An 11,576-nucleotide genomic window follows, 5' to 3' on the forward strand; every position below is an offset into this window, starting at 1 on the left:
CCAAAGTGCTGGGGAAATATTATTCATCCTTAAAAATGAAGGAAATTCTGATACATCTACATCATGAATGAATCTTGAAAATATTATGCTGAGTGAAATAAGCTAGACTTAAAAGGAAAAATATTATGTGATTTCACTTACATAAGGACCTAGAATAGGCAAATTCAAAGAAGCAAACAATAGAATGGCAGTTAGCAGAGGCTGGAGAGTGGGAGGAATAGGTAGTTATTGCTTAATGGACACAGAGTTTCAGTTTGGGCTGATAAAAAAATTCTGAAAATGGATAGTGGTGATAGCTACATAATACTGTGATGTATTTTTTTTTTCTTTAAGAATACGGAACACTTCATGAATTTGCATGTCATCCTTGCACAGGGGCCATGCTAATCTTCTCTGTATCGTTCCAATTTTAGTATATGTGCCGTCAAAGCGAACATATGAATGTATTTAATGTCACTGAAATGGCTAAAATGGAAACTTTTATGTTATGTATATTTTACCACATTTTTTTAAAGGGACAATAAAAGCATAAATGGGCTATAGGAAGATGTAATAACAAATGTTAGAAATAAACCTTTCGACAGCTGATAGTCCTGTTTTAACCTTCTCTGGGGTCTTAAGAAATTAGAAAGCCGATTCTAGCCATTTATTTTCCTAGTGGGAGGAAGAAACGAGCTGCTTTAACATTCTTTTTTTTTTTTTTTTTTTTTTCTAGAGAGGATCTCCCTCTGTTGCCCAGGCTGGGGGGCAGTGGTTCGATCTCGGCTCACTGCAACCTCCGCCTTCCGGACTCAAGTAATCCTCCCGCCTCAGCCCCCTAAGTAGCTAGGACCACAGGTGCACACCACAACACCCAGGTAATTTTTCTATTTTTAGTAGAGACAGCGTTTCACCATGTTGCCCAGGCTGGTCTCAAACTCCTGAGCTCAAGTGATCCACCTGCCTCGACCTCCCAAAGTGCTAGGATTACAGGCATGAGCTACCATGCCCAGCTGCTTTAACATTCTAGATGACTATTAATTTTTTCCTTTATTGCTTCGATAAATAATTATTAAAGGCTTGCTACGTGCCAGGCACTGTTCCAGTTAGTAAACAGAGAGAAAATGCTCTTCCTGAGCTTAGTGGAAGAGATATAATAAACAAAGAAATATTTATTTATTTATATATTCACTTATATTTTATTTTTAATAGAGATGGGGTCTTTATGTAGCCCAGGCTGGTCTCAAACTCTTGGGTTCAAAGGATCCTCCCAAAGTGCTGGTATTACTACCAAATGTGGTGTGAGCCACCACACTTGGCCATAAACAAGGAAAGCTTTAAATGGGCAAGATAATTTCTGATAGTGAAATGTCCCATGAAAAAAATAAAATAGAGTGACAGGGAGTGGGAGTGAAAGAGAGAAAGATGCCACTTTTGAGAAGAAAATCAGGAAATATCAAGACCAGAATGATCTGAAAGCAGCAGCAGGTCCCAGACCTAAAGGCATGCATTTCTGCTAGAGGACACACTCATGAAAAGGCCTGATGGTGGGAAAAAGATAAGCATTTTCAGGAAACAGAAAGAATGTTCTTGTGATGAATCACAGGGAGAAAAGAGAGACAGCCAGGAGATGAGAACGGAGAATTAGGGCACTATATGCTATATTGAGGAGTACCCAAAGGGAACCCACTGGAGGACTTTAAGCAGTGTAGTGACATGATCCAATTGATGTTTTGAAAGGCAACCCTGGCAGCTGCATGGAGAATGGAATAAGACTGAGTTAAGAATGGAAGCATGGAAAACAGTTGGCATGGAGGTCAGGTTTGAGTCTAAGGCAGTGGTCCGCAACCCTTTTGGCACCAGGGGCTGGTTTCATGGAAGACAATCTTTCCATGGACTGGGGCCAGGGGTGGGCGGGCTGGGATAAATGGTTTTGGGATAAAACTATTCTGCCTCAGATCATCAGGCATTAGATTCTCATAAGGAGCACTCAACCTAGATCCCTCACATGTGCAGTTCACAATAGGGTGTCTGCTCCTGTGAGAATTTAATGCCACTGCTGATCTGACAGGAGGCAGAGCTCAGGCGGTAATGCTCACCAGCTGCTCACCTTCTGCTGTGTGGCCTGGTTTCCAACAGGCCACGGACCAGTAACAATCCAAGGCCCAGGAGTTAAGGATGCCTAGTCTAATGCAATAGTGCAGGTGAAAGACAATAGTAGTTTGGAACAGGGAAGTGGTGATGTTAATGGGAGGAAGTAGAAGAATTAATGGCAACTGAGAAAAAAATGTGTCAGGGATATTTCAAAGCACTTTAAAATATCATTTTATTTATAATCTGAATTGTGACTGATACCCTACAGCTTTTCCATAACGTATCAGGTGGTTAATATTTGAAAGTAAGCATACACTTTCATAGGAAGAAAATAAATAGTTGGGTATAATAAATCTCCAAGGCTATGAGATCTCTTTGCTATACACTATTAATTAATTAATTAATTTATTTATTTATGTACATTTTTTGAGACAAAGTCTCACTCCGTCCCCCAGGCTGGAGTGCAATGGTACGGTCTTGGCTCACTGCAACCTCCACCTTGCAGGTTCAAGCGATTCTCCTGCCTCAGCCTCCTGAGTAGCTTGGATTACAGGCATCCACCACCACAGCTGGCTAATTTTTGTATTATTAGTAGAGACGGGGTTTCACCATGTTGGTCAGTCTGGTCTTGAACTCCTGACCTCAGGTGATCCACTCTTCTTGGCATCCAGAAGTGCTAGGGTTACAGGCGTGAACCACTGCACCTGCCCACTTTATTTTTATATAACATGTTCACATAACAATTTGCTATACACTTTAACAGTTAACCCTAACCAGTGACAATTATATAAATGGCATACACAACTTCTTAAGGAAATATTTGATGAATAAGAGAATATGCCTAAAGAATTAAATTCTTCTTCAAAGACTTCACCATTATATTATTCATTCAAATGTGACAGAAGGCAATTCAGTTCCACATGTATTCTGTGTCCAGTTCTATATTAGGTGCTAAAAATGTAAAATTAGATAAGCAAGAGAGTTTGCTTACAAGGTCTACAGTCTTTGTGGATCATATTTTGTAATGATGATGATGATGATGATGATGATGATTCAAGGAAGCTTTTGTAGGGCAGATTCCCAATTTTTTTATTTACTACAAGTAAGTTCCTTAATGTTTACTTTAAATGCTCTATTCTCAGAACAGTTGTAAGACAATTCATTCATTCAGAAATAAGTTTAGGAAATGTGAATTTTAAAAATATTAGAAGGATTTAACTCTATTGCAAAAATCTCAGTCTATAACATTAATGCGCAAAAGGAATGTGGTATGTATACTTATTTTACATTGTAACACTTTCTCAAGGCACTCCTTTTAACATTCGCTCAAACAATGTCCTATAGGACTCAGTTTAGGAAATGTTACTTTACATAGTCTCTTTACCTTACCCTCTGCACCATCCCCCTTTCCCTTTGGGATACAATCCATTCCCCTTTACTCTTTGACCCTTGTGTTAGGGTCTTTCTATTCTTAAGGCTATAGGAGATTCATTCTCTTTCATGAGTTAGTTTTTTGCTTTTCTGCGAAAGCTTTGCTTCCTAGTAACTAGTTTCTCACTTTTACAAGTTAAATATGACCTACTTGCTGGATTGGTCAATTTTCATTATATTATTCGTCTTCAATAGACTCTCTTCTAGAAACATACGCTGGATCTATCTCTGTAGGGTTACTATGACCAAGGAAATTCCCATATTTTTCTCCACACTGATTCATGAGGACCATAACCTTTCAGATCAGGAAAAATGTTCTAAGGCAGCACTCTCGAAACTTGTCTGTGCTTCCAAGTCCTCTGAAGAATTCTGCAATAACATAACTTTCCTGGCCCTATCCCAGGCCTAACATAATCAGAAAAATATTCCAAAGTGATTCGAATGCAACTAGATCCTAGTCACTCGAATTCAGTTTTATTTCTCCTGCCTTAAATTTAGGAGTAGAGCTAAGTTTATAATAAAGTAACTAATATTTGTTTATTGTTTTATAGATTTAAAAATGTTTTCTTAAAGATGTAGGCAAGGCAGTTATTATAATTTCCATTTAATAAATGAAATCTAGCTGGGCACAGTGGCTCATGCCTGTAATCCCAGCACTTTGGGAGGCCGAGGCAGGCGGATCACGAGGTCAGGAGATCGAGACCATCCTGGCTAACCCGGTGAAACCCCGTCTCTACTAAAAAATACAAAAAATTAGCCAGGTGTAGTGGCAGGCACCTGTAGTCCCAGCTAGTCGGGAGGCTGAGGCAAGGGAATCACTTGAACCCGGGAGGCGGAAGTTGCAGTGAGTAGAGATCGCCCACTGCACTCTCGCCTGGAAACGGAGCAAGACTCCACCTCAATAAATAAATAAATAAATAAATAAATATGAAATCTATAAAGTGTCTAAGAGCTCCTGACCAATAGCAATCAAGGCCAAGGTTCCCGACTTTAGTCTTCACAGTCTACCTGTGCCTAATGACAAGCAGTAACGGTAAGGAATGAAAAATGCTGTGATGAGGCAATGGAAGGAGCACAGAGGTATGATGACAGCACATGGCAAGGGCAGCCAACAGAGTGTAGGGATGCCCAGACAAGGCTTCCAACTCAAAGATTGAGTAGACATTAGACATCAGAGAGGAAGATGTTCTCCAGATTGGAATGATAAACATTTGAGAAAAACCAAGGCAAGATATTGACAAAAAGTTTGTTTAAGGAACAGAAAGAGTTCAGAATGTTTAAAGCAGAGGTTCCAGGGAGGAAAGTGGCAAAGATGAGGATGAAGTAGTAGACAGGAGTCAGGAAGCAATGTTAAGGTCTTGGAAATATATCTAAGGACAATGGAGAATTATTGAAAGATTCTGATGAGGTTTGGTTTTAAGGGTTCACTTTGGGTGAAGGATAGAGAGCAGTGTGCAGGAAAGTAAGGCTGGAGGTGAGGAGAACAGTTTAGAGACTCTGTGTCAGAATTTCTTAGGAGAGGTGATCATGCTTGCACTAGCACAGTGGTGGAGGTTGAGAGAAGAGATAGATGGTGGAGTCTACGCTCCTGGGGCAATGAGGTGGCTAGTGGCACCATTCATTGAGAAAGAGATCAATATGTGAGGAGCTGGTTGGGATGATGTCTAATTTGGACACATTGAAGTGTAAATGTGCATAAAGCAAATACTTAAATACTATGGGTCTGAAGTCCAGGAAGACAGATAAGGAAAGCAGCAAAGACTTGAGAGTCAGACATGAATGCCATGGGGGTAGGTGAGATGAGAATATGAGGAAACTGGGACCTAAGAGTGAAAATGTCATGGAGATAGTATTATTGGAGCTCGGATCATAACCCAGGTCTTCTGACTGCTATTATGGTGGTCTTGCCAAAGAGCCTAAAGAGAGAATCCCAGCATAATAGCTGAGAGCTCGAACTCAGAGAGCAGAAAGAGAGCAGTCTGAATGCCGACTTGGCCACATACAAGCTAAGTGACGTTGGGAAAGTGACCTCTTTATGCTTCACTTTCTTAAGCTATAATGAGGAGGTAATAACAATACCAGCCTCAAGGATGTTGTAGAGATTAAATGAGAAAGCATATCTAGGCCAGGCATGGTGGTTTACAGCTGTAATTCCAGCACTTTGGAAGACCAAGGCTGGCAGATAACTTGAGGTCAGGAGTTCGAGACCAGCCTGGCCAACATGGTGAAACCCCGTCTCTAGTAACAATAAAAAAATTATTTTTTTATTTTTTTATTTATTGGGCATGGTGGTGTGCACCTGTAATCCCAGCTACTCAGGAGGCTAAGGCACGAAATTTGCTTGAACCTGGGAAGCAGAGTTTGCAGTGAGGTGGGATTGTGCCACTGCACTCCGGCCTGGGTGACAGAGTGAAACTGTGTCTCAAAAAACAAGAAAATTTTTTTAAAAAGAAAGCACATTTAAAGCATCCAACTTAGTGTCTGACATATAGTAGGGAATCAATAAATGGTAGTTCTTATTATGATAGTCAATAAACAAAAAGTTTCTTTGAATATCACTACATATAGATCATGTTGAAGAATATTGATTTTAATATCTTAATTTAAATTTAGTTAACTTGTCACTTCTAATTTTTACTTAAAAGGTTAATATTAATTTACACAAATTATCACTTTTCCTTTAAGCAGTAGTTGTACTATTGGGGATTGTTTGACCAAACATCAAAGTTGATGTGGCCAGAGATGACAATTTGTGTTCTATTTTAAAGTAATTCTGCCTGAAGCTGGGAAAGACATGAGAATCACCAACAAAGTCACCCTTATTTACATTAGGGGCTATTGATATTATATATAAAAATTGTATGTATGGTGCACAGGAAAGTAAGACTGGAGGTGAGGAGAACAGTTCAGGGACTCTGTGTCAGAATTTCTTAGGAGAGGTGATCATGCTTGCACTAGCACAGCATTATAAAAAAGGTCAATTTCTCTATAAAGAGTTAAATACCATGTTTGGAAGGAAAATTGCCTACAAGCATGGGCAGTACTGTTTAATCTCTCTTGGGGGAAGAAAGGCCCGATATAGAAAGAACATAATAAATATGCTAAGTTTATACAATATGTGCTCAGTGATAAATATTCTAAGCATGTACTTTAATAATTCTCTCATCAGAGCAGCCTTGTTACCCCCACCATCAGCAGATACTGATAATTAATCAACTGAAATGAATAAACAAATCTGTTATACATGAATGATGATTATGTCTCTTTCAGTTGTGAAGGCTTTTCATAACTTATTCATGCCAATGTTATGAAGACTTTTCCCTTAGGGAACAAAATTTCCTTTTGGGTGAGACCTCTTTTTATATTGCTTTTGGCAATCAGTGGTATTTCAGCCATATGCAGTGACTGTAGATTACGGTAGGGAACATATGGGGGTTCTGGGGTATTCTTTCATTTCATTCCCAAGAGGGAGAGAGTAGGCCCTTTACTCTGTCTCGTGTACACTTACAATCTTCCTAGAAGAGCAGGGATGGTTTTCCCTGATTTGCGCTTATGGAAATGGACATGACAGCAATTCTTTCCAGATAAAAACAGACAGCTCTACTGATAAACTGCTGTATAGGCTGCTTTGCAGACTATATATGTAGACAGTTACCTCTGTGGCTAAGGAACAGGAAAAGAAAATAGATATGCCAGGCAAGAATAGGCCTCATGCTGGTCATGAAAAGAGCATCTGCCAAATAGACAAAACATGTGATATACTCTAATTAGTTCCTAATACAGCATTTATTCTTATATTAAAGATAATTCTCCACAGATCTCTTGCTTTTTTTTTTTTTTTTTTTGCATCCATCAGAAGCTCGGATGGTCTTTACTCCAAATTATCTTATCAGGATGTTTACATAACAAATAGCCTTGGACACTCCTGAATAGGACAGCATTCTTAATGTCCACTATAAAAATTCAGGTTCCCTCCTGTATTTTGACCTCCTGCATGTACAGGTATCACCTGTTCCTCTTTCTGTCATCCTGTGGGAATTGGGGCTTGAAGCACCCCAGGTGATATTCTGGCTGTCGATATTGCTGTGAGTAATAAACTGTCCTTTGTCTCTGACCCAGGCATCTCATGTTTCATGTCCCTGTGAGCATCCATGAATCTTGTGAATTTTCAGGCAGGTAGGTAGGGTAAAATCTCAGACCTCTTACAGTTCTTAACACTAGATTTCAGTTTGTCTAATATTGTTATGAGTTATTTTAACATTTAATGTTCTTTAGCTTAAAAATTTGCCCTTGTGGTTCATTCCTTCTAAAATGAAATTTAAGATAGAGAATAGACCTGTAGTCAGTACAAAGGGAATATATTTCTGAAAATGATATTAAGAGCTAAGTAGTCATAACATGGTCTAAATTATCTACAGTATGGAAAATTAGAAAATTCTTGCCTATACTTAAATGGCAAAAATATAAAGAATGAAAAAATGGAATAATATTTTCCTAAAGAGTCAACATAAAATTTCATAGTAGAAAGATAGCTTAAAAATCAGTTGCTTAAACTGTCTGCCTCCATTAAAAAAATAAGCCATCTGAGAACTAATTCATATTGAGTTCCTTTGCACTCTCCATAATGGCTTTTATAAATTTCTTCCACTATCCTTAAAAACTCAGAACACATTTGGTGTACAAAGGTATTCATCACATTTTACTTATGATAGATCAAAAATGATAAATGACTTGATCACCCATTTATTAGAGAATGGTTGAAGTGTTGGAAAATTCTTATGATATAATATTAGCTAACCATTCATAATTATCTTATTCAAGAATAATGATATAATAAAATATTTATGACATATTGTTAACTGAAACTGTAAGATCTAAGAATTGGATGTTTCAGTAATGGAACACATCACTATAATACATATTCATGTCAATAAAGAAAATAACTAGAAAAATTACTTTAAAATATTAAATTAGATATAACTGAGTTAGGTGAGTTCAGATAACTTTTATTTTTCTTCTTTGCTGTCTTCTTTCTGTGTTGCCAAAATTCTTTTTAATCAGAAATTTTTAAAATTATCCCTTTTGCAATAAAACCAAAATTCTATACTTAAATAAGTAACTGACACTAAAGTGAACAGGCTGAATCTTTGTTTAATCCACCTTGGGGCTCATTTCAGCCTTTTTCTTTCCCATTTGTAACTCTCTTCTCCACCAGTGAGAAACTACAGTGTGCAAGGTAGTTTTGAAGGGTGGGGTGGAGTTATAGAATCTGATCTGCTCCCTCAGCTTCCTACTCCATCCTGCCCCTCCGACCCAATTCATTATACCTGAGCCTCATGTGAAGTCACATAACCTGAAAATCCCTACAACTTTTACCTCTGGTAAATCCAGTTAGTGCCCTGGCATTATGGAATGTTTCTCAGTCTGCTGCCTAACGGTGCAATTGAATGCAAACTAGAGATAAGTTAGGCAAAGTGCTTTCTTTACTCACTCCCATCTTCATCAAGCTCCTCCTTTGCTATATAAGCTCCTCCACCCTCTCTCTCTCTACACACACACACACACCACACACACACACACACACACACACACACACACACACACACACACCCCAGCTCCAGATCAGCACCATCCCACAGCAAAATATTGTAAGCCAATAAGTAATTTAAGATTTTTCTAGTAGCCACATTAAAAATGTTAAAACAAAGTGACGCAATTAAGTTTAAGATATATTTTATTTGACCCAACATGTCTAAAATATTGTTGTTTCACAATGCAGTCAATATAAATGCATTTAATGAGTTATTTTACATTCTCTTTTTTATGTTAATCTTTAAAATCCAGTATTTATTTTATGTTTTCAGCACACCTCAAATCACAGTGGCCACATTTTAAATGCTCAGTGACCACATGTAGAGAGTAATTATAGTATTGGACAGAACAGTCTGGAGAAATATTTTCTCTTCACTAGTTCTGTTCCATGTCCCCATAGCCTTGGACTTCTAAAAATGTGAATGCCTAGTGGTGGTTTTTTGGGTTAGCTCCACCAGGAGAGCTATTTACCTTTAACCAAGAGCTTTGGGGAAAACTGCCTGTCACAGATTGTGGCACCTAGAATGAGGGACATTGGTAACTTTTGTTGTTCTACCACATGCAGCAGGCAGTCACATACGTATCTGGCTTATAGGTCCAACCAGGGTAAACGGGTCTGAGCAGAGGTCTGCCCCTTTATGAAAAGACACTTTGCAACTTCAGTGCAGGGCCATCGCTGTCCTTAATACATACCACCTTGCCCCAAAGTGAATGACTTCTTATTGCACCTCATGCCTGAAGTTGGCTGGCTATCTAAGTGAATCAGGAGAAGAAAATAGAATGTTAGTTATTTATCTGAGCCTCTTCAAAATCAATTGCAGTCATTTCATTGGTGAAGAAACTGAACTTTGGAGAGGAGAAATGATTTGCCCAGAGTTAGACCGCTGCCAGAACTGGATTGGAACTAGAATCAGGTCAGTCCATCCCATCAAGTCTCAAGTCACTTCTGACAATGTTGACAGAGCTAATGATTCAGGTAATTTACCAATAGAAAGTCACAGGACCTACTCCAGAAGTACAAGCCACTCACCTTCCCCACCTAGCCCCAATCAGGCTTTCCAATGTCATCTCCTGACAGCAAAGCTAAGTAAACAACCAACCAAAAGTAATTACTTACTGTGATAAGTGCTAAAAAGGTCAGAAATGGGACGCAGAGATAATGACAAGGAGGTTCTTGCTTTAGAAAGAGCCGTCAGAGAGGGCATCACTGAGGACCTGAAGGATGAGAAAGGTGATGTAGAGAGGGGCTGGTGGGGCTCCAGGCTGAGGGGCTGGCAGGTGCAGAACCCCAGGTCCAGGAAGGGATTGGCCTGCAGAGGAAGTGAAGGAATAGAAGTAAGGGACAGGAGGGCCTGAGAGGCAGCTGGGGCCACATTATGTGGAGTCTTGTAGAAGGGAGCTGGACATTCAGCTAGAATTTTCTTTTTTTTTCTCTCTCTCTCTCTTCCTTTCTCTCTCTCTCTCTCTCTCTCTCTCTCTGAGATGGAGTCTCGCTCTGCCGTGCAGACTGGAGTGCAGTGGCGCAATCTTGGCTCACTACAACCTCCACCTCCTGGGTTCAAGCGATTCTCCTGCCTCAGCCTCCTGATTAACTGGGACTACAGGTCTGCACCACCATGCCTGGCTAATTTTTATATTTTTAGTAGAGACAGGCTTTTACCATGTTGGCCAGGCTGGTCTCAAACTCCTGACCTCAGGTGATTCACCCACCTCAGCCTCCCAAAGTTCTGAGATTACAAGAGTGAGCCACCGCACCTGGCCAGTCTCTTTATGTTTAATTTTTAATAAAAAATATGAAACGCTTCGTGGATTGCCTATCATCCTTGGGCAGGGGCCATGCTAATCTTCTCAGTATTATTCCAATTTTAGTGTATGTGCTGCCAAAGCTAGCACCCTCTGTCTCTTTTGATATAATGGGGAGTTCATATCAATCTTAAAATTTGCTGTTTCAAGATCTTCTTTGTTGCATTGCAACCTAAAAAGAATTAGCTCTGCCACCTGCAAGAGTCATTGGAGACTGAATGTGCTGTCTCCATTTCTAGCAGTGGGTCCTTAATGGACTCAGGCAGTAGCAGCAGGAAATAAACGAATGTGCTGCAAAGGCTGGTGACCCTGAGGCTGGAGTTGTGGTTGCATCCAACTGACAAACAAGTTCAGACATGAATAGTCTGGCCCAGTATCTTCAAATTGGAAAGCTACAGCTAACACTAATAGGCTGTTCTTAAATACTCAAGTGCTTTCATGTTCTCTACTTTATCCAAGTTTAAATTTCCAGCTTCCAAGGTAGATTTTTCCACTTCTAAAACGGATCTATCTCCCTCCCTTTCTCTGCCCTCCTCCCCTTTCTGTTTTAGAAAGATCCTGGGAAAACAAGCCTACGTGTAAATGGTGTTCATCTGTGTAGCAGAATACTAGAAGGTTAGCTGGAAGGCATCTTAAGAAACAGCAGTTCTGACCTTCTCATTCTAGTATTAGTAGTA

General features: G+C 39.4%; 2 non-coding genes across 2 annotated transcripts; both read right to left on the minus strand.

Moving 5' to 3' along the window:
* Nucleotides 1-330: 330 nt before the first annotated feature.
* Nucleotides 331-435, minus strand: LOC114677143 (U6 spliceosomal RNA). Its single transcript, XR_003728452.1, has one exon. It is a non-coding gene; the product is annotated as a U6 spliceosomal RNA (small nuclear RNA).
* Nucleotides 436-10,883: 10,448 nt separating this feature from the next.
* Nucleotides 10,884-10,989, minus strand: LOC114677149 (U6 spliceosomal RNA). The gene has a single exon (XR_003728458.1). It is a non-coding gene; the product is annotated as a U6 spliceosomal RNA (small nuclear RNA).
* Between the last annotated feature and the right edge of the window lie 587 nt (nt 10,990-11,576).

Source organism: Macaca mulatta, chromosome 3, assembly GCF_049350105.2.
Source record: "Macaca mulatta isolate MMU2019108-1 chromosome 3, T2T-MMU8v2.0, whole genome shotgun sequence".
Classification (NCBI taxonomy): Eukaryota; Metazoa; Chordata; class Mammalia; order Primates; family Cercopithecidae; genus Macaca; species Macaca mulatta.